Below are 26,029 nucleotides of genomic sequence, written 5' to 3' on the forward strand. Positions count from 1 at the left end.
ACACAGCAAAAAAAAAATGGCTGCTAGAAACCAACTCTATAGCAAAAGGTGGAGGGAAAGAGTGGTGCCCCAAGAAGGTGACATGGATAGATATTCAAATAGATTTTTACTATATCTATATTCAAATCTTAGCTCTCCTAATTACCAGCTGTTGGCCTAGGGCTTATTAATGTAATATCACTAAAACACAGTTTACTAGTCTACCAGAAAAAGGTAATTTTAAAACTTACTTATATCATAGGGTTTTTGTGAGTATTACATTACATATTAGCAAAGCAATCAGAACAGTGTTCAATACACATAGTGCTCAATAAATCTTAGTTCTTTTTTGTTGTTGTTGTTGTTGTTTTTATCTTTGTCCTGATGCTTCAGCTAACTGGCACCATTGACTATTAATTTTCTTGGCAAAAGAAACCAAAATTTACCCTTGATTGAATTTGCTTGAAGTCCAGACCCTCTACCTGGAAGCCAGCTATGAAAACTGACTCCACAAACTCCTATCAGGTTATAAGCTCAAAAAGAACATCAGTTTTCTAGCTGAATTTAAATGACACAAAAGTAAGATCAAAAGAATTCATGATTACAATCATGTCCTCTAGGGAAGAGAGCAACGCACATTCATTTCAAGACTGTGTTCTATTTAATTTGATACATAGACGGTCTGGTTTTCCTGGAATGTGTTGCTACAAACCAGCATGTGCAATTAGAAATGAGGTTTACTTAGTTGATTTATCTGGACTTGCCTAATAATTCCAGATCAAGGGTCAGCAAACTTTTTTTTTTTGTAGAACACAAGAGATTAAATATGTTGGGCTTTATGAGCCCTGTAGTCTCTCTGTAAATGCTCAACTCTGCACTGGAGCACAACAGCAGCCACAGACAATACATTTAAAAATGAACCTGGCTGTGTGCTTACAAAAACAAAACAGTCTAGATTTGGCCCGCAGGCTGTAGACTGCCAATCCCTGGTCTACATAAAATTTTGGTGTATGTGTCGGGGGAGGGGGAGGGCAGTCTATAGTAAGGAGTAGTGGTGGTTCAAGTGTCAAGGGAGTCACACTCAGAAATGTGTTCATGTCGTTTAAATGTTTATATTTATTTTCATAAGTCTATTTAAAATAACCTCTCAAATTGTAATGTCTTAAGGATCGGTGACAATATACCAATTGCTGCTATTTTTCTAAAATAACCATTCAAATAAATTTTCTCTTATAATACTTTTCAAAAATAAAAATGAGAAAAGTACGTGTGGCTTATAAATCTTTAAAATATCTCAAAATTTGTTACTCATACTTTGACTCAGCCCAGGTATGAAATATCTCCAACACAAAGCCTTCCCCAGTCCTGCCTCCCTTCTACCATCCTTTTGTCCCTGGTTCATGCTCCTCACTTATGCTTCTATGATTCCACGAGTCTATCTCTCACACAACCTCCCCCTAACCCCCTCTACTTCAATTCATCCTCCATAGCAACATCAGATGAAACTTTCAAAATACTGTACTGCCTGTGCCACTTCACTGCTCAAAATTCTTCAAGTGCTTTCCATTACCTATAATAAAACATGCAGGCTTTATCTTGTCATTCATACTTGTCTGTAATGTACGGCTCCAACTGATTTTCCCACAGCTTTCTGGTCTTCCATAGAAGTCATCCCATAAACGTATCTAATCATTCTTGTACTTGGATAATTCTTTATTCCTGTCCCCATCTCTTCCCCACTAGAGTAGCCTTTCCTTCCCCATCTTCTTCCCCAATTTAAACCATTCATATTATTCTAGATCCAGAGGATAAAATAATTAACTCCCAGATAAAAAGTTCCTTGGTCTCTCTCATCTGCAGCTATTCTCTCTCCTGAAGATAAAAGTAATTGTTTATCTCGCTCCCACAGCCCTTGTCACATACTGGTTACTCATGCAATTTGTTGCTATGCTGCTATGCTGTTGCGTTCCTGAAGCAGCAGAGAGACTGTGTGCTTCTTGAAAGTAGGGCTGAATCTCAGACCTCCTGGAGCTGCCCAGCAGACCTCTCAGGGGGCTGTGTACATGCAATGACCATACAGGTCATTAAAGCCAAAGGACAAGAAGACATCTGAGTAGGCCTCTTTTCAGTAACTGTCTCTCAGCAAACTGTGGGCCTTTTAACAGAAATGAGTTTGAAATGAGCCTCTGAAATAAGAAGAGACAATTTGTCCCCAAGAGAAAACTCCAGGGATTGATCACGCAAGATGTGCAGAGCTCTGGGCTTCTGTTTCCCTTTTACCTAATGCCTCCATGTGGACCATTTCCATCCTCTCCACTGAAAGTGTAAGAAAGCAAAGAAAGGGGGACATACAGATTATTCAGGATTGTTCCTTCTTAGAAACTTCAGTGGGGGGAGGTGGCGGGGGGGTGTTTGATGGGGACAAAACTCTAATAAATACCTAAAAGAGTTTTAATGTTTTCTGAATGCAATTTCCTGTGTCTTTCCTGTCTCTCGTAACCATAGGTGAGTAACTGAGAGTTAGACTTGCTTCTGCCAGGTGTCATCAAAGTACTACTTTCAAGCTAGAAAGACTCAATGATATTTTGCATCATGTTAAATGACAGATAATGCCTTGTGTACGTGGTGTCACTATAAACAGTAACTGTTGATACTTTACAAGAGTTGCATTCTATTTAGAAAAGGATCTCCTTTTTTACATAAAATTTAGTATTTTTAAATAGCTATATTACTTCATTCTCCAGCCCAAAAACATAATCACTTGTCAGCTTTAATTACCCAATACAGGAGTGCCACTATGCTATGCTCACGCAATAGAACGATGCTTTCAAAGCAGTCCTCCCCAAGTATTTCCCAGTAAAAGTCTGTGTCTAGATTATACACAGGGGGAAAGACAAGTAAAGGAGGGGGGAAGAGAGAGACCACAATCAGTTGTCCTAGTGAAGCGTCTTTCTTAAAACAGAACTGTTTATAAGACCAGGCTCTGCTTAGCTTATATATCAATTTATGGTGCCTGTTGTTAAAAGGGGGAAATCGAAAACAAACAAACAAATAAAGAGGCTTTACGTAAATAGCGCATTTCAGGAAGGCTCCATCGCCTTCAGGGAAAGATTTAGAATAAAACAATTACCCCTGAAACTACTGTGTGCTCTTGTTCCCAGCTTCAGTTATAACTCACATGGAGGTCAACTCGGAACCCTGGGGAGACAACTAATGCCTATTAGGAAAATAAACAACACAAAAATAAAACACACTGGAGGCTGTGGAATGTCCTTTTTATTTGGAGAAGGTGAAAAACAGCCTCGCTGCTGAGCATAAACAAAAATCGATAATAGCCACATGAAAATCAGGCGTTGTTATTTTCCCCTATCAAGAGACACTGCCATTTACTGCGTCAACTGAGAACAATTTCTCTCCTCCCAAAGTCACATGTTTGTTTCAACGTGGATACTATTTTCATCTGTATGGTTTTATCTCCATAGAATTTCTGCAGGTTTATTGTCTAGCCATCAAGTTACTTTTCACATTATCATTTTAGTTTGCACCTAAAATCATGTACGCATTTCCAAAGAAGTATCAAGATGTATTTTGAAGTTAATTGCACTCAATTATCAAATGTTCCTTGGATCCAAAGACATGCTAATATGCACCACAATATGTTTCTGCCAAAACACATTTTCTCTTCTCATCTGTGCTACACTGTTTTTTTTCTTTCTAATTATATGTGATGCCTTATTAATGGTATTTCACAGAGGAAATATGCCCAAATTCCTTTCTAAAATGTAAACAATCTAAATATGCTCACAGTTGTGCCACAAAATAATGAAATAGAGTTTAAAAACAATACAACAAAAGTTTTTTTGTGAGATTAACCTATCAATAACTTTACATACTCAGTCAACTAATCAACTATAATGGTGAAGTATAAATATTATAAGTATAATCAACTGTTTTCTCCCATTACTAATTAATTTTAATTGTTCCATTCTGAAAAATTTCTGGTGCTGCCATTGCTTTTAGAATAATCAGATACGCAGAGCCAAACACTAGGATATATTTTTCTCACTAAGAGGAATTTCAAATTTGGCAGTACATTCACATGTGAACAAAGCCAAAGAAGATGGCAAGAGTAAAATATGAGTCTGTCTATCTCCAAAGGGGCACAAAATTAGCTTTAGGGGAAATGAGGGTGAAGAAATATCACAAAATTTAAGATGTAAACCAGTGTTTGAAAATCTAAATATTGTCTGTTAGTAGCCAACACATGCACATAAAATTGTTTCTGAAGTATGACAAGTAGTTCTTATCTTCCTAGATTTCTATCACTTTCTTATTGGTATCTTAGCATAATTTAAATATCTGACTTTAATCTGCAGCACTTTAAATTATCTTAGTCATAGTATAGAGAAAAGCCACACACAAAAAGATAATAATCAATGGATGCTCCCTAAATTTCAATGTGGAATGATAAGGGAGCAGACAGGAAAGCAAAAGACACTGAAAAGGGGGAAGAAAAGGAAAAAAAAGGAATACGTTGAAGTGGAGCCAAATCTCCTAACAAGATTTTATATTTTAAAATTTCAGAGGGAAAAGCTACCTTGATTACTAGAAGTCATGCCTACTTAAGCTTTTTACTATCTTGGAAAGCCAAGCATTAACAGAATCTCCCATCTTCTTCCCATGCCCAACATCCTTACTGTACATGAGACATCATGGAATTAGTCCTGTTCAACTCTAGATGAACAATTTTCCCTAGGTTTAGACTTTGTTCTCTATTAGACTTTCATACTCTTCCAATATTGGTTTTTAAAACCCATTATGTGTCCACATGCACCTTTTCCCAAAGCCCTTACACCTAAAATAACCAACTCATTCCCACTTACTGAACATTCTAAACAATCTTTGTATTTAACCTTTTTACAGAACATGTCTTTAAAAACATGAGCTCTAGAGTTGACTCTCTTGGTTGTACCATGCAGAACCATGTGACAATAAGTTTCTTAACCTTTCTGGGCCATGCTATGTTCTAAAATTGACTAGCATTTATACCTATCTCATAAGAATGTTTTAAGAATCAAATCAGCTAATATATATAGAACTCATGTTGATAAATGTAAAAATACATGTAAAATTGACACAGAATATGTATTCAATTACAGCTATAAAATCCCAACTTCCTTAATGGAGTAGAAAACATAATATTAAAAATTAAATAATTTTTAAAAATATTTGTATCACCATGATAGACCTGTGACCACATATAGAGTCAAAGAGAGTTAGAATAGTAAGTCTAAAAGGAACAGAACAAATTTTATGGGCCATGCTTTGCCCGCCCAAAGTTCAGACTTGTGCTGGGAAGCAGCCACCTTGCTCTCCCCCTTCAGATAATGCAGGGCCCATAAGATGAAACTGGCTTTATTCCTGGATCTTTGAATCACCAGGTGGAGGAAAGCTGCCCAGCAAACAGGAGCACACACACCGGATTGCTATATGAGCAAGGGAAAAGCATCCATTGTGGACCCACAAACACACGGAAGTAAGGGAGTGTCACTGTAGCAACAACAAATGATATCTTATCTAACCACCCATTTCCCCTATTTTCATTTGCTTTGATGAAAAGTTGCATCGTTATAAGGAAGCGTAAGTGCACTCCGAGGCAGATGCTTGTATCTTCTGCCCACTATCAGGGAGCTGGGATACAGGAAGAGTTGGAAGATGTACCTTGAGATTAATGCTCATTTTCTGAATATTTTATGAGCTGGAAACTCTTAGTAAGATCAACAAAAAGAAATCTTTTCTGATCACTTAAACCTTTGAAAAGCACTTCATTTAAAAAAAAAAATGCACCACAATAAAAGCTGCTGAGAAGAAAATGTATGGTGCTATTAATTATACCCTAAAATCATCCTGATTTTCTGATTTTCCTCCTTACTTTCAAATTTCCTTCTACATCCTAGAATCCCTCAGAAATATATAAAATAAAATAATAGTGAATAAAAAATTTCTCATGAAAGACCTGTTAGGCCCCCTAAAGTTCAGATCAATTTAATCCTTTTCAAAGCTGTTATATTCACTCCCTGAAAAATATACACAAGTTTAAGAAATGTTTTTTAAATCAACTTCTCAAAGTCACTATAGTCGTTCAGGTAAAAACATAATTTAGTTGATGCTTCAGAGCCACACTATGTACCAGATAGATTGCTTGGAGCTTGTCTAGATACTCAGATTGCTTTACATAAATGGTGTTTCCTTATTCAACAGAACCTGTGTTTTCTGGCCAGCCTGCTGCACACACCTCCACACACACTCAGCAATAAGACCTGCCTGGCCCCATGGTGACCTAGTCCTTCTTGGATCTTTTAGCAGTACCATAGAGTAGGCTGGTAATCCACCAAACCTAACATCTGTTACTTAAAAACAGGATTTCTCAACCCAAGCACTATTGCCATTTGAGGCCAGATAATTCTTTGTTGTGGGGAGGTTATCTTTGCATTGCAGGATAGGTTTATCATCCCTGGCCTCTGCCCATTACATGCCAATAACACTCTTCCCCCTCCTCCCCCTACAGTCAAACAACCAAAAATGTATCTAAACATTGCCAAATGTCCACTGGAGAACCAAATTGAAAACCACTGCACAAGAAAAAGCTTTCATTCTTCTTAGAATATCACAACATAATAAGAGTGTACTAAGCTCACATAGCAAGCATCCATTATGAAGCTAAATTTCAATGGCTTAAACTTTTGCTAAAGCAATGGCGCTAAACAGTAGTCTATTAACTTTAGCCCTGTGGATTCAGTAATTCCTCCCCAATCACAAATTCCTCTTTTAAAAATTCTATTACATGACAATTTGATTCTATTTAACTCTTCAGCAACTGGAAAAAAATTCAATTCCCCTAATAAGAGTTACAAATCCTTCTTGTTAAGGAAAAGAAGAAAAAGAGGGAACCAGGGCTTAGAACAAGAAGAAGAGAAAAGGAAAAGAAGAGTAGCTTTGCAGGCATGCTTTGATCTTGCCAAAAGAAGACAAAGCAATGTAAATTTGACCTTAATTTTGTATGCTTTTGTCTCTATGAAGAGGAAGATATATTAGTCAAAATATTTATTAGGTACCTATTAAGGGCCAGGCACTATTTGAGAGTCTTTCTACAAACAGAGTAAGAATGTTTGCTTCAAGTATAAAATGACAATCAACTGTCAGATACACAGACCAATCATGGAAACCATTATCTTGTCTCCTTCAAACTCTTAAGACAAAATAGCAAATTTGTGTCCTCTCCTAAATCAAATTCCACTAAAAAACTATATCCTCACAATAAGAATATATTTCCAAAATCACCACGTAACAATTCAATGATTGGTGACTTACTAGTTGTTAGAAATGTTAAAGATATACTGCATGGATTCATTCATCAACAAGCTTACACATTTTTGAGAAAAGTTTGATTTATAGTCTACATTCCAGCCATACTAAACTACTTGTAGTTCCTAGACTTCCCTTCTAATCATATCTCTGTGCTTTTGCACATAGATTAATCACTATATGCATAGAATTATGTTTGCCCCTTGTCTTCCTATTCTATCCATCCTTCAAAATGTGATTTAATAGCTATCCTCTGTAAAACCCTTCATGACCCTTTCCCCAAATGGAATTGATCAGGTCCTCCTTTGTCCTGCCTCTATAGCTGTACATATGTTTACTCACTTATCCTATGTATTGCAATAACTTGCTCATATGTTTCTCTTTCCACCTAAACTATGAGTTCCTTAAAGACTTGGATACTATCTTTCAATGTTGTATCCCATAATATTTAGTTTAATAAGCTAAATAAATGTTGGCTGCATAACAAAATGAATAAACAATGCTTGCAGTGAAGACCTATAATTAGAGGCCCGGTGCACAAATTCATGCATATTGAAAGAAAATTAATTAGAAAAAAATAGTTTAATATCACTATTCACCCTTTCTCTGTAATAGAATTGTCAACCAAATTCACAATTGACAATGACAGATCAAAACACATGTGCAATTGGCGCCAGCAAGAGCTTTATATGTATTGTGCATGCATGAGTCAACTTAGCCATATATATATATATATATAATTAACTTGCTTAATTAGACCTGCTTTCTGATTTAGCTAAACTTTTTATAGCCCAGTGAAGCACCCCAACTTCTCTTTCAGGTAATTGTCAGCAAAACAGCAGTAAATATCAACATGAAGCAGATTATTATTGTAGATTACACAGGGAGAACAAAGGATAAAATATTTGACTGCAGCAGTGTTTGGCTATATTCTGCGCAGTGAGAAAACCTGAAGTCATTTTCAAGGTCCACTATTTCTTACTTCTTTTCAGTCAGGTCAAGTTTCTAAGCTTTCTAAATCTCTGTTTTCTGGCGAATGAAAATAGGAGTTCACTGTGTCTCCTATCTAGCTACACCAGGACTTCTGTGAGGATCAAATGAGATGAGGCACAGGAAAATGCTTCACAGACATTTGGTTAAAGTGTAAAATGTTTGCAGCTGGCAATAAAGCAAGTCGTGTTCCTGGGCTGAAGAAACTCCAAGGAGGATAGTCGCTAGGGAGAGGAAGCCAGGCGTTACTACGTGACGTCATTACCTGGTGCCCACAGCTACCGTTTCCGGGCTGGGCTGGGGGCCATATTTTTCGCCATGAGGTCTCAGCAGCATCAGCTGCGATTTGGTGGGCTGTCGCTCCAGCGTGGTGGCAGGGCCTGTGTCCCCCTTGGGGGAAGCTGTTGCTTTGTGGGCACCAGGTCAGCAGTGCCATTTCTCTGTAAATGAGCAGTGCACATCACAGCAGCTCCTGCGCTGAGCGTCTGCCCCCTGGTGGTCAGTGCGTGTCATAGCGACCAGTCTGATGGTCAGACACTTAGCATATTAGCCTTTTATATACATAGATAAGGTGCTTAACAAATATAACTTGGATAAACATAAACCTATAAATCATATCGAGTCACCCTTTCCTTTAATATTCAGATAAAATGGCTCAAGCCCTCTTTGCACATGCTTTCCAAGATTTTCAAGAACCTTTACACTCCCTGGACACCTCTCATTAAATTCTAAGTTCCTGCCCCACTGTCTTACCTTCTGTGGATACCATGCTTTTCATACATGCTCAGCCTATGTGTGGCCACCATCCCTCCTCCACTACTCTTCAAACCCCACTAACAAAAGTTATAGCAGACTTTCCCCAAACATTAGTGGTAACAGATAAAAATATAGCATAACATTATAGAATTGTAATATGAAACTATCTGATATTAACATTAGATACTCATGTTCTGCCTATTCTTTATTATGCAGAGTAATTAGCTATCACTTTCATTCCAAGACTAGGGTCTAGGTATACCTTTACATAAATTATACTTATAGTTAAAAAAAAACAAAACCTCTCTGCTATGAAATCAAGTGTGTCATTCTCACCCACCACTGCAAATTCATATGTTGAAGCCCTAACCCCCAATGTAAATGTATTTGGAGATAGGACCTTAAGAAGGTAATCAAGGTTAAATGAGGTCATAAGGGTTTTTCTCCTCTCTCTCTCTCTCTCTCTCTCTCTCTCTCACATCTATCTAAGATGGTGCCATCTGCAAACCAAGGAGAAAGCCCTCACCAAAAACAAACCCTACAGGTCTAAGATATCTTGTTATAGCAGCACTAGCTAAGGCATCCTTCCTCACACTTAAAAATGAAAGAGAGGAGAGGAGGGGGGGGAGGAGAGAGAGAGAGAGAGAGAGAGAGAGAGAGAGAGAATGAGAATATATGAAGGAATGTGTTTAAAATTATAAATTTTGCTTTAACATACCAGAGGTAAAATTCCAGGAGTAGAACTTATGAGTTTAGTAAGGTCACAGTCTTCAAGGCCATATATAAAACCAATTGTATTTCTATATTTTAGCAAAGAATAATAAGAAATTGAATTTTTAAAAGACAGTATCATCTACAACAGCACCAAAAAATGAAATATGTATGTATGTAAATATAACAAAATCATATAGGATCTATATGCTGAACGCTAAAAGATACTAATGAAAGAAATGAAAGAAGATCTAGCTCAGCCAGTGTGACTCAGTGGTTGAGCATATGAACTTGGAAATCATGGCTTGATTCCTGGTCAGGGCATTCTCTCCCTCTCCCTACCTCCCAAAAACAATAAAAAGTATATTTAAAAAAAAGAAGATCTAAATAACTGCAGAGATATAACATGCTAATAGAAGACTCAGTATTGTTAAGATGTCAACTCTCTCTCAATTTATCTATATATTGAACACAATCCCAATCAAAATTCTAACATAATGTTTTATAGAAATCAACAAGATGATTTTAAATTTTGTATGAAAGGGACAAACATTTGGGGGGAAATAAACTTACTAGAAAGCCACAGTAATCAAGACAATGTAATATTGGCTTAACTGCAGACATTATAGATCAATGGAACAAGAGAGAGACTATAAAAAGCCTTGTACACATATAGCCTATTAATTTTTTCAAAGGTACAAAGGCAATTCAGTGATGAAAGGATAGTTTTTTCAAGAAATGGTGCTGAAACAATTTCACATCATATGTACACACGCATGCATACACACATGCACACACACACGAGCCTCAACATGTTACATACACAAAATAACTTCAAATGAATTATAGAAATAAAACATTTTTAATTTTTTCCATTTTTTAATCTTTTTTATTTTTCAATTATAGTTGATTCATTATTATATTAGTTTCTGGTGTACACCCCAGTGATTAGACATTACATAACTTACTAAGTGATTATCCTAATAAATCTCACATCCATCTGACACCATAGTTATTAGAATATTAATGACCATATTTCCTAAGCTGTACTTTACATCCCCATGACTATCCTGTAACAACCAATTTGGACTTCTTAATCTCTTCACCTTTTCACCCAGCTCCCAAATTCCCCCCACTCTCTCTGGCAATGGTCAAAATGGTCTCTGTACCTATGAGTCTGTTTCTGTTCTGCTTATTTTGTGGTGTTTGTTTGGGTTTTTTGTTTTTATTTTAGATTCAACTATTGATATATATGTATTCATTGCAATTTCATTGTTCATATTTTTTTCTTCTTCTTAGAGAAGACCCTTTAACATTTCATATAATATTGGTTTGGTGGTGATGAACTCCCTTAGCTTCATCTTGTCTGGGAAGCTCTTTATTTGCCCTTCAATTCAAAATCATAGCTTTGCTGAGTAGAGGAGTCTTTGCTATAGGCCTTGCTTTTCATCATTTTGGATATTTCTTGCCAATTCTTTCTGGCCTGTAGGTAACTAACTGCTTTTCTCTTGCTGCTTTTAAGATTTTCCTCTTTGTCTTTAATCTTTGGTATTTTAATTATAATGTGTCTTGGTGTGGGCCTATTTGGGTTCATGTTGTTTGGGACTCTGTACTTCCTGGACTTGTATGTCTATTTCCTTCACCAAGTTAGGAAAGTTTTCAGTCATTATTTCTACAAACAGATTTTCAATTTCTTGCTCGCTCCCTTCTTCCAGTGTCCCCATGATGCAAATGTTGTTATGCTTGAAGTTGTCCCAGAGGTTCCTTACACTATCCTCATTTTGCAGGGTATTCTTTCTTCCTTTTGCTGTTCTGATTAGGGGTTTTTGTTTGTTTGTTTTGCTTCTTTATATTCCAAATCACTGATTTGCTTCTCGGCTTCATCCGCTCTACTGTTGATGCCCTGTAAGTTATTCTTCATTTCAGTTAGTGCATCCTTCATTTCTAACTGGTCCTTTTTCATGGCTTTGATGTTCTCACTAATTTCCTTGAAATTCTACATTCCTGGACATTCTCACTAAAATCTTTGAAGCTCTCATGAAGCTTCTTGAGCATCCTTATAACCATTGCTTTGAACTCTGTGTCTAGTAGTTTGCTTGCTTCCATTTCATTTAGTTCTTTTTCTGGAGATTTGTTCTGTTCTTTCATTTGTGACATGTTTCTTTGTCTCTGCATTTTGGCATCCGCCATATATTTGTTTCTATGTATTATGTAGAGCTTCTATGTCTCCCAGGCTTTGTGGAGTGGCCTAATGTAGATGTTGAGGATCCAGTGGCAAAAGCCTTGACAATCACCCAAGCTGGGCACCTGAAGTGTTTCCCTGTGTGGGCTGTGTACACCCTCCTCTTATAATTAAGCCTTGATTACTATTGGCTCATTAATGTGAGGGCCTGGTGTGGGCTGGGACCCCTTGCTCCTCAGGGGGGTCCTATGCAGCTGAGCTATCTCTCCCAAATTTTATCTGCCACACATGGGTGTGGGACCAACCCACTCCATGCCTCCGCCCCTGCTACCAGTCTTGATGTGGCTTCTTCTTTAATTCCCTCATTGTAGGACTTCCATTCACCAGATTCAGGCAGTGATGAATGGTGGTTGTTCTGTAGTTTAGTTATAATTTTGATGTGGTTGTGGGAGGAGGCAAGTAACATGTTTATCTATGCTGCCAAATTGACCAGAAGTAGACCAAAAACTCTTAACACAATTAAAGCTCAAAGAATGCAAATGAGAGCAAAATTTTTAGAAGAAACATATAATAAAATCTTAGTGGCCTTGGTTTAGACAATGGTTTATAAGAAACTGCCAAACTGTTTTTTCAAAGTGGCTGTACTGGTTTGCATTCCTAGCAGCAACATATATAAGAGTTGCTGCTAGGAATATGATACAGCTATCCTACCTCCTGGATATTTACCCAGTAAAATGAAAAATTACATTCACAAAAATCTGTACACAATTATTTTAGATATGACACTAAAGCACAATACATGAAAAAAAATGCTAAATTGCAATTTATCAAAATTAAAACTTCTGCTCTTCAAAAGACACTGAATAAAGTGAAAAGTCAAGTCACAGACTGGGAAAATATTACAAAACCTCTATCTGATAAAGGACTTTAATTAGAATATATAAGCACTTCTCAAAAGTCAATTAATTAGAAAGCAACCTCAACTGCTATGGGCTGAATTGTGTTCCCTCAAAATTCCACCCTACCACCCCATACTTCAGATTGTGACTATACTGGGAGATAGCACCTTTACAGAGCTGATTAGGCCAAAATGAGGCATTTTGTGGATCCAAATCCAATCTGACTGGTGTCCTTACAGGAAGGAAAATTTAAACATGAAGAATCACCAGAAGTGTGAACACACAAAGGAAAGACCATGTGAGGACAGAGCCAGAAGGTGCCATCTGCAAGCCAGGGAGAGAAGCCTCAGAAAAAACTAAATATGCCGACAACTTGGTCTTGGACCCGCAGTCTCTAGAACTGTAACCGAAATAAATTTCTATTGTTTAAGCCACTCAGTCTGGAGATTTTATTATAGCAACCTATCAAACTAACACACTTCCCTAAAAAAATGGACAAAATATTTTAACAGACACTTCATCAATAAAATATATATGTGACAAATGAGTATATGTAAAGATGTTCAACACAAATAGTCATTAGGGAAATACAAATTAAAACCACAATGAAGTACCACTAAATTCCTATTAGAATAGCAAAAATTGAAAACTTTTTTTAACTCTAACTACAGTGTTCACAAGCATACAGAGAAACTGAAACTCATATATGTTGCTGCTAGGAATGCAAAACAGTACAGCCACTTTGAAAAAACAGTTTGGCAGTTTCTTATAAAGTTAATCATATGCTACCATATGATACAGCAATCCTACCTCCTGGATATTTACCCAGTAAAAAGAAAATTTACATTCACAAAAATCTGTACACAATTATTTATAGCAGCTTTTTCATCATAGCCAAAAACTGGAAACAACACAAATGTCCTTCAACGGGTGAATGGATAATCTAATTGTGACGTATCCATATGTTGAAATACAACTATTCAGCCATAAAAATAAAGTACTGACACACACAACTGGATGAATCCCCAATTCATTTATGCTATGTGAAAAAAAGCCACACTCAAAGAGCACATATTATATGATTCCATTTATATGAAATTCTGGGAAAGGCAAAACTACAGAGCAAACAATGCAATGGTTGTCAGCGGCTAAGAGCAAGGGGCTGAGTCACAAGGGTTATGGGGAAAGTTTCCAGGTGGCAGAATCATTCTATATTTTTACTGTGACGGTAGATACACAACCATATACATTCTCAAAATTCTTAGTAATGCACAATATAGGAAGTGAATTTTGCTGAACGTAAATTGCCTTTTAAAAAAAGACTTTAGAAAAATTGCTAGCTAAGGCTCACTCCTCCCACAACCAGAGGATACCTAGGGTAGGGAAGGTATGTTTTAAATAGTGGCAGGTTTTAAATAGTTACCAGACTACATCCTTGCAGTAATCAGTGATTATAAAGAATTTTTAAATCAAAAAGTGGAATATACAGAGAGATATACCATTTTTAAGTTTTCAATCAAAAAAATTTAAGTAATTCCCAATATTTGGAATAGTCACTTATCTGAAACCGTTAATCTCAAAGACTTCTGCAGTTTATTATTAATTATCATGAGCTTAACACCTGGAAAAATTCAATAAACGCAAATGGAGGCAATATGTTAGGGAGAGCTAGCTACTATTGGGTTTTTAGAGATCAGGAAGTCGTTTGAATGAAATCTGACTGGAGGTGAGAAATTACCACAGTTTCTTCAGCAGGAGGGAAAGCATGATGAAAAGTGTACGTTAGGAAAATGAGTCTAGCAGCTATGTACGAAATGAATTTGAAAGAAAATACTGAAGCAAGAAAACGAAGGATAGCTTCAGTGATGGAGGGAGAGCCCAGGCTAGGGTGACAGCCATTGGGTTGTGTTCATTAAATCCAATATGCATATCTTTCCCATGTTTTCCTGAATACCCAGAAAAAAAATGTCACATTTGCTATATTAAGGTTATTTGAAATTGAGACGGGAACTTGGCCTACGAAATTAAAACTGTTGACTCATGTAAGGTCATGGCAAGAGCCCCCAAGTCAGGTGGCAGGGGCACAATGGAAGTTAGATCTGGTTATAACAGAAATTAATCCCACTTATATTTTCTCATCATTGGCTTTTTGTTTTCTACTAGTAACAGGTGTAATCTCCCTTGGAACAGGAGTACGTGGCTCCCCTGCAGTATTTCCAGAGGCAGAGGCTAATGGCAGGCCCAGCCAAGCCCAAAGTCAGCATAAAAGGCCCTGGTTTTTATGTGAACCCACCGAGAAAGGCTGGCTTGCTTGCTTCCTTCCTTCCTTCCTTCCTTAATTGTGCACCAAAAATAACATAATTGCTATATTTATTGAGTGATACAGTTCCATATATTTTTTCCTGGGGTTTAATTGTTGGTTAGTTTTTTGGCTGTATACTCAGGTCATTTCTTCATATGATAAAGATTTTGCAAAATCATTTTTTTTATAGAGAGTATAGAGGGATAATTATTTTCCTTTCTCATGTAGACAGTTTTTGCAAGTTTCTTTCAACGTCACAACCTGTAGTTAGTGATGCCATGTAAATTGTTAGGATTGCCATCAAACTTGGGAAAACATCTATCAAGCTTTTTTTCTATATGAGCTGTATGATTCTGAGGAATTTTCCACAGACCAGCTTCTGGCTCCACACATTTCAAGCCTGTTTCTCCTCCAGATCTCTTCCTTTGAAGGCCAACTATGATCTCCTGATAAAGAAACACTTCTTGGTTTTCTTTTGTTTCTGCCAGACTAATATTTTTCCCTGTAGGGATGTCAATAATGCCATACCTTCTGTTACTTACAAATTCCCAATTGGAAGCCTGTTATCTAATAAATCTGCTGAAAGGCAACTCAACCCTAAGGGAATTTTAAAAGGTAGGTCATCTGTGATATAGGTGTGAAGTTGAAGCTGTTGATTTCTGTTTCAATTAGACAATTGAATGGGTTATCAGAAGCGGTCTTCTCCAAATTCATTCATCTTTCTATTTGTGGGACAGCCCATGCTCTGAGATCAGGGTCTTTGTTGACTAGAAATACGCCTTTTCTCGATGAAGCTGACGTGTGCCTCCATGATCAGTTTTTTGTGGATGTCACCTCTTATCTGATAAACACATTGCTTATCTGAACACTGGTCTTCACTCCCTTCATTCTATGGGTTCATGATTCCCCTATCCTTCCCTCAAGTCAATTCTAAAGCATCTCTGGTTCCTGATGGTCAGCTAAACACTTAACCACTGCTCTTGCTTTACTAAGCATCCCTGATTGCTGTATTCTTGATTGATTTCTGACCTGTGACTTACTTTAACATCTAGTTGTTTGTAAATACATTCGGTTTCTGCTTCTCTCCCCTACTTTGAGAGGTCCTTGAACTCCCCAAATTTAATTTCTTTGAGCCTCAGTTTTCTCATTTCTAAAATGAGGAAAATAGTATTATTGCAAAGTTAGTTCAAGGATTCAATGAAATAAGTACAAATGATTAGCACAACCTGAGATAGGAAGAGCTGCTAGGTCATTGCTAGCTGCACCCTAGCATGTCTACACCTGATCACAGAGCTTGGTCTTCTGCATGCATAGAAGTAGACAGCAGCCATTTTCTGCCATAAGGGAAATTTCCTGTTTTGTGCATGATGAATTATGGAGTCCCTTTCTCACCCTTTTCTTCTAAAGGTTAAGTTTATCCAATTCTTTTTCCCGAGTCATGTTTTCTCACTCTTGAGCCATTTTTACTACTTGCTTCCATTTAAGTTCTCCAATCCTATTTTAATTTGGAAAAGAGAATGAAAATTTCCAGTAACATTGATACCAATTCAAAAAGCACTTACCAAGCCCAGCTAGAGTGGCCAGTGGATTAGCATTGTCCCATGGACCAAGAGGTCCCGGGTTCACTTCCTGGTCAGGGCACATACCTGGGTTGTGGGCTCGATCGCCAGTATGGAGCATGCAGGAGGCAGCTGATCAATGTGTCTATCTTATTGATGTTTCTATCGCCCTCTCCCTTCCTCTCTGAAATCAATAAAAATGTATTTTTTTAAAAAGCACTTACCAAAGCCCATCCCCCCGAATGACTACCCATCCCCCCGAATGAGCCCTCAATCTTGATGACGGCCCCTTCTCAAGTCCCAGGCACTGCACCTTACACTGGACAGGGCTGGCTTCAGAGGAACCAAGATGCTACTCCCCACACTAAGCTCTGAGAAGGGGCTCCAACACCTGGATGAGGAGAAAAGAGCAGCAACAAGGAAGCCTGCTGGAAATGCGAGTTTTCTGTGCGTAGCTCAGTTAGGAGCTGGGTGAAACTGTCCATCCTAAGCATGACCATTATGGTCTATCAGTAAGATATCCTTCTTTGCAAAAATGTTTCCTCATCATCCCAGCACCATCTCTATACTTTTATTCAGCTTTTATTGCCTGAGACGCAGCCAGCCTTTACTGCAGAGTGAGTATGTGTGGGTCCTTTCTCAGCTTCTGGACAAGTCACCTAAGTCAAAGAGTGACTGAAACATAAAAGTGGCTCCCTCTACCTATGCTAGGGGTGAAGAAAGGAATGTAAAACCATCCAGGCCAATCAAGGATGCTTAAGGGAAGGTGGGCCACCTGTGTTTAAGGGCTGAAAATAAGTCACGTATGCAGATCTTGTAATATAGAAACCCACACCTGAAACCTATATGATCATTTTGACCAATATCACCCCAATAAATTTAATAACAAAATAAAAATAAGCTACTTCACACCCTGGGTGATTCCCCATGGGAGAAAACGGGATGCACTTGGAAGAACTGGAGTCGTAATCCAGATCTCCAAGAAAGATTGCATATAACTGATCAATGGTCCACTAGGCAACCTCATTCCTCAGGGAGAGCAGAGTCCTGAGTCCCATTTCTGTGAAAGGAGCTGAGTGCAGCGATGTCACACACCTGGCCAGGGCAGTGGCGACCCCAGCTTCCCTCCTGGTCATCGCCAGCCCATGAGCATCACAGGATGTCTAATGGGAAGACAAGGGTGTCAGACTTGCTGCTGTTGGAGATCTGGGGATGAGGAGGTTCTAAACTCCGAGGACATGAGGGTATCTCTATGAACCCCAAGCTTGGGACAGAAGAAGAGGGCATGCTGTCCACACTAACAATCTAACAGAAAGCAGTGCATCCGGGTATGTTTGTTTGGGAGGTAGAGGTTGGGAAATCATAAATACAGATCTTTGTCAAGTTTCTAAATTGGTTCCTGGACAATGATATGGCATCGGCCCCTAGAGCATACTAGGAGGTGAGAAAGGGAAAGACGGAAATTGTAAACAAGCAAAAACCTGGCTAAAATAGTACAAGGGCACAAAGATGGTATTCAGAAAATAGAAGTGAATATTAACTTTGAAAAGCATGAAACAAAGGCATTAAAGAGAAATAAATGGCTCTGTTAGAGGCACTAGAAACAGAGATTCTTTGAATCAGCTGATTTATTGTGGTACTTGATTCTTTTTCCCTAACATGTATCAATACAGCAAGTCTTCATATGGGCAACAAACCAAAGTAAATTCCCTACATAAAGCAATTATCCCCATATTCCTGTTAGTGTATCTTTTACAGATTTCCCTGGGAGTCTTTTATTAAATACCTAATATTTAACTTTCACTAACAATAAATTATTCAAATTGTTTAATTACCAAAATACATTTTATAAGGTCCAATGCTAATAAGGAGTGAATCCTTTCCCACAGGCCACCTTTAAAACCACCATCCATATAAACCAATTATGTGTTCTTTTTGTTTGAGAAAAATGAAGCATTACGTCTCAACCTAAGTTGTAACTTGTCATTTTGCATTTGAGTATTTATTCACTGAAAGCTTATGTGGCAGGCGATCTTTGCTCCTTTGACAAAAGCCAGACATTTAAGCATGGAAAGAGGCCAAGAAGAACACCTTGGCCCACCTTCTCGGGGGCTTAGATAAGTATTTGGAGAAAATCAATATCATGGAAATGAAATGCCAAATTGTTTTAAAACTGCCTAGCTCTCACTATTGCTCCTAATACTTAGCTACTTTTCTTGAAGAGAGAACTCTTCTCAAATTGTCTCTAGCATAATGTACCAATCTTGATGCCATTTTATTCTCATGTATTTTTCTACCGGTCATAAGTTCTAAAGACCCTACTTTGCTTTCTATCGTCTATGTCCTAGTTTGAATTTTCCAAGAAGGAAACTGCTCAATCTCATCTTTTCTCTCTTAATATTAAGCACCTTTTTATTTCTTAAATCGATGCTGTTAAGTAATTTAGGTAGTCAAATAGAAATGTCACAAATTACTGAAGATTAACTCGAAATTTTTTGCAAAGGAAGAAAGAAAATAATTTGTCTTGCCAGGAGATAAATGGGAAGAGTGTTTTTCAATCCCTTTAAACAGCTATGATCAAATTCAGGATAGCCAAGTAATGGCAGCAACATTAAGTCTGAATCTCCCAGGACACTCTCCAAAAACCAATTTAAAAACTACACAAAACATAACTAAAAGAGAAAGAACAACCTAAGTTTCAAAGTACATGGAAATAGAAAATTAACACCAAGTCCCAGCATGCTATCCCTCACACTCCTGGAACAAACTCTCCTGAGAGCAAGGACACTGCGGGGCATGAAATTTCCCTGAAAAGAGAACAGGGAATCCAGCCTGAATATTTACAATTGAACTAAAATCTCAGCTAAAAAAAGAAATTCCACCTCAATTGCAAAAATACTGGAAAAAGGCCCTGGTAGATCAGACCCGACTAGTGGGAGGGACTAGTGCTCAGGATTCTAAAAGGCAGTCTCAGAAAGCTGTGGGGAGAAGACGGTCAAAAGGAATAGAGAAGCTCTCTCTGGAAACTGCACAACGAACGTAGAAATGAGAAAGGAAAATTCGGGATCCTGCAAGACAAAAGAATACTTTAAAAACTGAAGGTTGAATAACCCCTCCCTCAGCACCCTCTCTGGAAAAAAAAAAAAAAAGCCATTCAGGCAATAGACTATATTGTGCAACCTTGATGGACAAGCTCAAAGTAGAATTCTTGTAAACCATCCTGAACTGTCACAGAAATGTGGAGGCTAAAGCACAAGTGTAAAAGACTACTCTAATTAGAAAACAGAAATAAAGACTAAAACAATTCTGTTGGTGAAAATATACCTCCAAAAAAACAACAGTGAAGTCAAAAACATGGTTACACAATACTCCAAACTGAACAGGCCTCAGAAAGATGATGAAGGCTTCCCACCAAAAAGAAACAGGGATAGAGATATGCACACAAAGAACTGTGCAATTACTTGTTCACTTGACAACCGGTTATTGAAATATGAAAACCCCTTTGTCCCTGCTACTATTCTAGGTATTGAAGAAACAGAGAGACAAGTTTTCTCTATGACTTAAAGTAGCTTATAATATAGCGAATGGAGACAGGAAACTAAACAAAGTACAGTGCGAAAATGATGTGATAAAAGTATGAATGGAAAGTTTTCAAAACACCATAAAGCAGCATCTACCCAAATCAGGAGCAATCCAATCTGCAACTAGAAGTATAAATAAGAGCCAGGCCAGGAGACTCTGGGAAGAAAATAATCATTAAGAAGTAGTAGGCATGAAACCAAAGGAAATGTGATGTATTTAAAGATCTGCAGATATACTAATGCGGCTGAAAACAAGGCTCTTCTCGGAAAATGGAGGCTCTTACAGACCTTATAAAATTTGGATTTTATTCTAACGGTAATGGAGAATTGCTGAAGGATTTTATGTGAGGACATACTCATATGTGCACTTTTAAATAATCTTTCCAGCAGCAATATATGGGCTGAATTAGAAAGTGGGGAAATTAAATGCAAGAAAATCAATTAGCATGCATTTACTAAGATAGGGAATACAAGTGGAAAGAAGGCATAGGAATAGAGGGCAAGAAGAAATTTAAAAAAAAAAAAAATTGGATATGTTGAGCTTGAAAAGCCCATTAAGTTACCAGAAGAACCCTGGCATTGAAGAGAAATATTTGGAGTAGAAATAAAGATATGGGAATCATCTAATCATCAGATGTGAGGCAGTTATTGAGTCTATGGGAATATATGAGATAACTCTGTATGGTATATAGAGGGGGGTGGGGGAAGAAAAATGGAGAGGGAGGGAAAGAGAGACAAGTCATATTCTGGAAACATCATCCTTTACTCTGGGAGAAAATGAACAGTATCCAGACAAGTAGAAAGAAAACTTGAAGAAAAAAATGAATGAAAGAAAAGTAAGATTTACAAGAAGGAAGGTCAGTTGATATTGCTAAATGCCTTACAGAAGTTAAGCTTAAAGGTCAGTGGGATCGGTGATCACAGTAAGAGCAGTGCTGGTGCAGTCGAAGGGCAGAACCAGATTACCGAGAAGTGGAAAGAAAACTGAGGTTCAGAATGTATTATATGCAAACCCCTCCTGAGAAAGGTTTGACTTGATTGACTGGTATCACTCACCTTTCATGTCATTCTTTCCTTCGACAAATACTTTTTGAGCACCGTTCAATATCAAGAGAGACAAGATACCTATATTCTGGGGATAGCAGGGCAATGAACAACTAAAAAATTTTAATGTAACATATAATTTCATACAATGGGTGTTATGAAGGGGCCAGGGTGTGGGGTTCCTTCTTAAATGGATCAGAGACAGTCTCTCTAAGGAAGTAGTATCTAAGCTGGGTTATAAGAAGGAACCATGCTATGAAGCTGTGGTGGTGAAGTATTCCAAGAAGATGGGACAAGTGCTAAGGAGAAAATAGCAAGCACATAAGTGAAACCTCCCAAATAATTACTAAAACTGGTGCTTACATCTGCCTTACAACTGCTGATAAAACCACCTCCTCACTGGGTATTATACTAAGTGGAATAAGTCAGACAGAGAAAGACCAATACTGTATGATTTCACTTGCATGAGGAACCTAAAGAACAAAATAAATGAACGACAAAAACAAACACAGTAACAGATTCATAGATGCAGAAAATAGATTACTGGTTGCCAGAGGGGAGAGGGGTTGAAGGGCTGGGTGAAAAAGGTGAAGGGATTAAGATGTACACATTGGTAGTTACAAAACAGTCACAAGAATGTAAAGTACAGCGTAGGGAATGTAGTCAATAATGTGGTCATAACTATGTATGGAGGGATCACTTTGTAAATTATATAACTGTCTAACCACTATGCTGTACACCTGGAACTAATACAAAAAAATATTGAATGTCAACTGTAATTGGAAAAATAAAATAAAACATCTCTCCACCAAGTCCATTGGCAATGCTGCTCAGCTGGTCAATATAGGACAAATCAACTGACTCATAGTAAAATGAATGAGCAACATATATATGATCTTATCTACCAGTGTCACCTCAATAAATGTAAATAAATAAATGAAATCACCAAAAATATCATCATGGAAACCCTTCCTCCCTACATTGGACAATTCAAAAATTGTTGCAATATTTGTGCCTATGGAACGAACAAAAATGTTAGTAACAAGAGTGCCCTCCATCCGAATGCAGTTTGAAGAATCTTGAAGCAATGCAAATACCTGTGCTTTCCGAAGGTCATTTTACTAAGAAAAGAAGGCCCTTCCAGGCCACACTTCCTTGGTCTCCTTTTTTCAAGAGCCTCACATGGCCCAACCCATGTGGGGGGGAGGAAGGGGGGTACAACTCACAAAAGGAATTTACAGAGTATAGCTTTTATATTAAGAGTTTGGTTTTACAAAGGCCTTATATACTTATATGCATAGCCCATGGACACAGGCAATAGGGTAGTGAAGACTGGGGAGGGGGGGGGGGTAGAGACCAGGAGGAGGGGGTAAAGTGGGGGAAATGGGAGATATCTGTAATACTATCAACAATAAAAAAATATGTAAAAAATAAAAAGGGAAACTAAGAACACAATCCCCTGTACAAATGCATCAAAAATTAAAAATTTTTAAGAAAGTAGTTTGGTTTTAGCCTTGGCCAGTGTGGCTCAGCTGGGTGGGTGTCATCCCATGCACTGAAGATTGCTGGTTCCGTTCCTGGTTAGGGCACATGCCCGGGTGGCAGGCTTGATCCCCAGTAGGGGATGTGCAGGAGGCAGCTAATGGGCCAATTGATGATGTGCTCTCACATCAATGTTTTTCTCTTCTCCCTTCCTCTATCTGTAAAGAAACTCAATAAACTATTCCTTAAAGAAGAGAGTTTGATTTTATATTCTTAATGCATTAGAGAAAACATTTATATTTGTTTTCTTTTCATAGTCAATTTTTGAATTTTTATAATATCTGACACTTAATGAAAACTGAATGCCAGTTAATAATAATTAGCTGCAGGAAATATTCAACTCCCCACTCCTGCTCAACAGCTTATGAAGTCAGTAAGCAGAGTTGCTCAACCAAAATCTTTCAGAAATTTGGTAACAAGGAAAAGAAGAGAAATTGGACCGTCAATGGAGGAGATATCGCTTTGAATGGAGGTTGCCATTGAAGTTTGAACCAAACTTTAACAGGTTAATATGCCAAGGAGGAAAAATTAATAGGAAAAGGAAAATTTATAACAAAGAGAAGATAGCACCCTTAGTAACAGAGGACAGAAGCATTATTCTGGGACACGAAGAAACTCAGTATAAGAAAAGGAGCCGTTGTTGTCACACTGGGGCCTCAAAATAGTTACTGAAGACAACTATGCTTCCAGGTGAAATCTTCACGTATCGAACTGTACTCCAGCCACCTGGAGAAGTGAGGGTTGTTTTTCATTGATTTATGATTTTAAAGTTGCTATAATTAGAGCAATTTAGCTCAGCGCAACATTCCTCTAGATGACATCATTGTCACCGCACTATTCTGCTGCACTCCCACTGGTTTAATTTCAGAAACATCCTTTGAATAAATTGCCAAGTGAAAAAGAAGTAGCATATCTGATTTCTTTAAAATAATTCAACTAATTTCAAAGGTGCACTTCCTGGAAAAGATTTCTAGGGTTCCTTTTATAGGCTCAACTGTAATGGAAGAATACCTCAGAGAAGACAGCAGCAGCTACCAAACCGCCCAGATTTTAAGAGTACCTTTCTTTTTTAATATATTATTGTTGATTTCAGAGGGGAAGGAAGAAGGAGAGATAGAAACATCAACGATGAGAAAGCGTCATCGCCCCACACTGGGGATCGAGCCCACAAACAGAGCATGTGCCCTGACCAGGAATTGAACAGTGACCTCCTGGTTCACAAGTCGATGCTCAACCACTGAGCCATGCCAGCTGAGCAAGAGTATCTTTCTTTATACAAATAAGTAGTTCCTGAGAAATTCTTTTAAAGTTGAATTTGTATTGTGGAGGCCATTTTGGACCGGGAAAAACCTGATTCTGCCACTTACCACTTATGTGTCATAGAACCATTACCAAATAGGTTCCTTTCTTACAATTTTCTTAAACTTTTCCATTCTGTCTGGCCCAGTGTGGCTGCCTCAGAGATCCAGTGCAATTCATCAAAATGAACCAAGAATTACCTCTTCTATAAAATGTAATATTAAATCCTGTTGTGTGGCACCCACCTGTTATCAAACCTCACAGGCTGATGAACTAATGTGCAGGCTAGTTTTATTCCTTCACTGTCACCAAAGAGTAGGTTTTTTAGATTTAGAAAATTTTTTAAATTGAGCACTCACAGATAAAGTTCCATTTCTGGCCGGCCGGTGTGGTTCAGTGGTTAAGCATTGACCTAGGAACCAGTGGGGTTATGGTCCGATTCCTGGTCAGGGCACATACCCAGGTTGCAGGCTCAATTCCCAGTGTGAGGCAGTGGGCAGCTATTCAATAATTCTCTCTCATCATTGATGTTTCTATCTCTCTCTTCCTCTCTTTTCCTCTCCGGAAATCAATAAAAATACACTATTTTAAAGTTTTTAAATTTAATTTTCAACAAACAATTAATACTTTTAGCATAAGTATGCCCCAGGTGATATTTAGGACATACTTACACTAGAAAAGTAGTTGTCATTTATGTGAAATCCAAATGTAAGTGGGCATACTATATTTTATCTGGCAACCCTAGCCAAAGTGGTATTTCATGTCCCAGCTTTCTAGACTGTCACAGAGTGGAATACAAAAAACAAAGAAAATGATGAAGCCTCAGATGCCACACACACACTCCCCCTCACCTAAATTTCTGCTTTATTTCCAAACATAACAACATTCCCCCATTCAGCCCTGGATTTGGAATTTCGTAACAGACACAATCTTCACGGCGGATACACAGTTCACAATCATAAACACAGTTGTCCAAAAATGTAACTTCCTTTTTTTCAGCTTTACTGAGGCACACCTGACAAAAAAATAACCTTCTTTTCTATAATAAATTTTTTACTCCAAGCCTGGTTTTGCTCACGGCGGAAATTTAATCTAATCCCTTTCCAGCAAACTCATCCCAATTCAGGGATGGCTCAGGTTATGTTTATAACTCAATCACACTCAGGTTTTTCTCCTGATTCCTCCTGCCTGGACATGAGTCTTACCCCCAGGAGCAGGGGTCCTCAAACTTTTTAAACAGGGGGCCAGTTCACTGTCCCTCAGACTGTTGGAGGGCCGGACTATAGTTTTAAAAAAAAAAAACTATGAACAAATTCCTATGCACACTGCACATACCTTATTTTGAAGTAAAAAAACAAAACGGGAACAAATACAATATTTGTATTTGCATGTGCCCACGGGCCGTAGTTTGAGGGCCCCTGCCCAGGAGGGTTCATGCAGCTGCCAACACAGGACCGTTGGGAAGACGGCCATCTACACATCCATCGGGACCCACCTGGGTCCTGCACTGGCCTCCCGTTCCTGATGCAGCTCCTCCCACCTGGTCTCCAGCACTTGCTCGCACAGGAACTGGACAGTCTGTAGCTCTCAGTCCCCACTCACCCTGTGGCACTGGTGATCCCTGAGGTCAACGATACCCTCGCCCGTCCCTCTTCCTCTGGCTCCCCTCGTCTGCTCCATGTGACCAAGCTCCCTGCCCCCTCCCACCCCCAGATGATTTCTACACCACACTCTGGTCCCACTGAAATTTTCTGATGCCCTTCTACACTATTTCACAAGTGGGGAGGCAGGGGGATCTGGCTGACAACATGGCAGAAAAC

General features: G+C 38.2%; 1 protein-coding gene across 1 annotated transcript in view; it reads right to left on the minus strand.

The window, feature by feature from the left end:
• CTNNA3 (catenin alpha 3) overlaps positions 1–26,029 on the minus strand; it is a 1,292,302-nt gene that overhangs the window by 1,147,146 nt on the left and 119,127 nt on the right. The window lies entirely within an intron of this gene.

This window comes from Myotis myotis, unplaced genomic scaffold (assembly GCF_014108235.1).
Source record: "Myotis myotis isolate mMyoMyo1 unplaced genomic scaffold, mMyoMyo1.p scaffold_m19_p_15, whole genome shotgun sequence".
NCBI classification, from domain to species: domain Eukaryota; kingdom Metazoa; phylum Chordata; class Mammalia; order Chiroptera; family Vespertilionidae; genus Myotis; species Myotis myotis.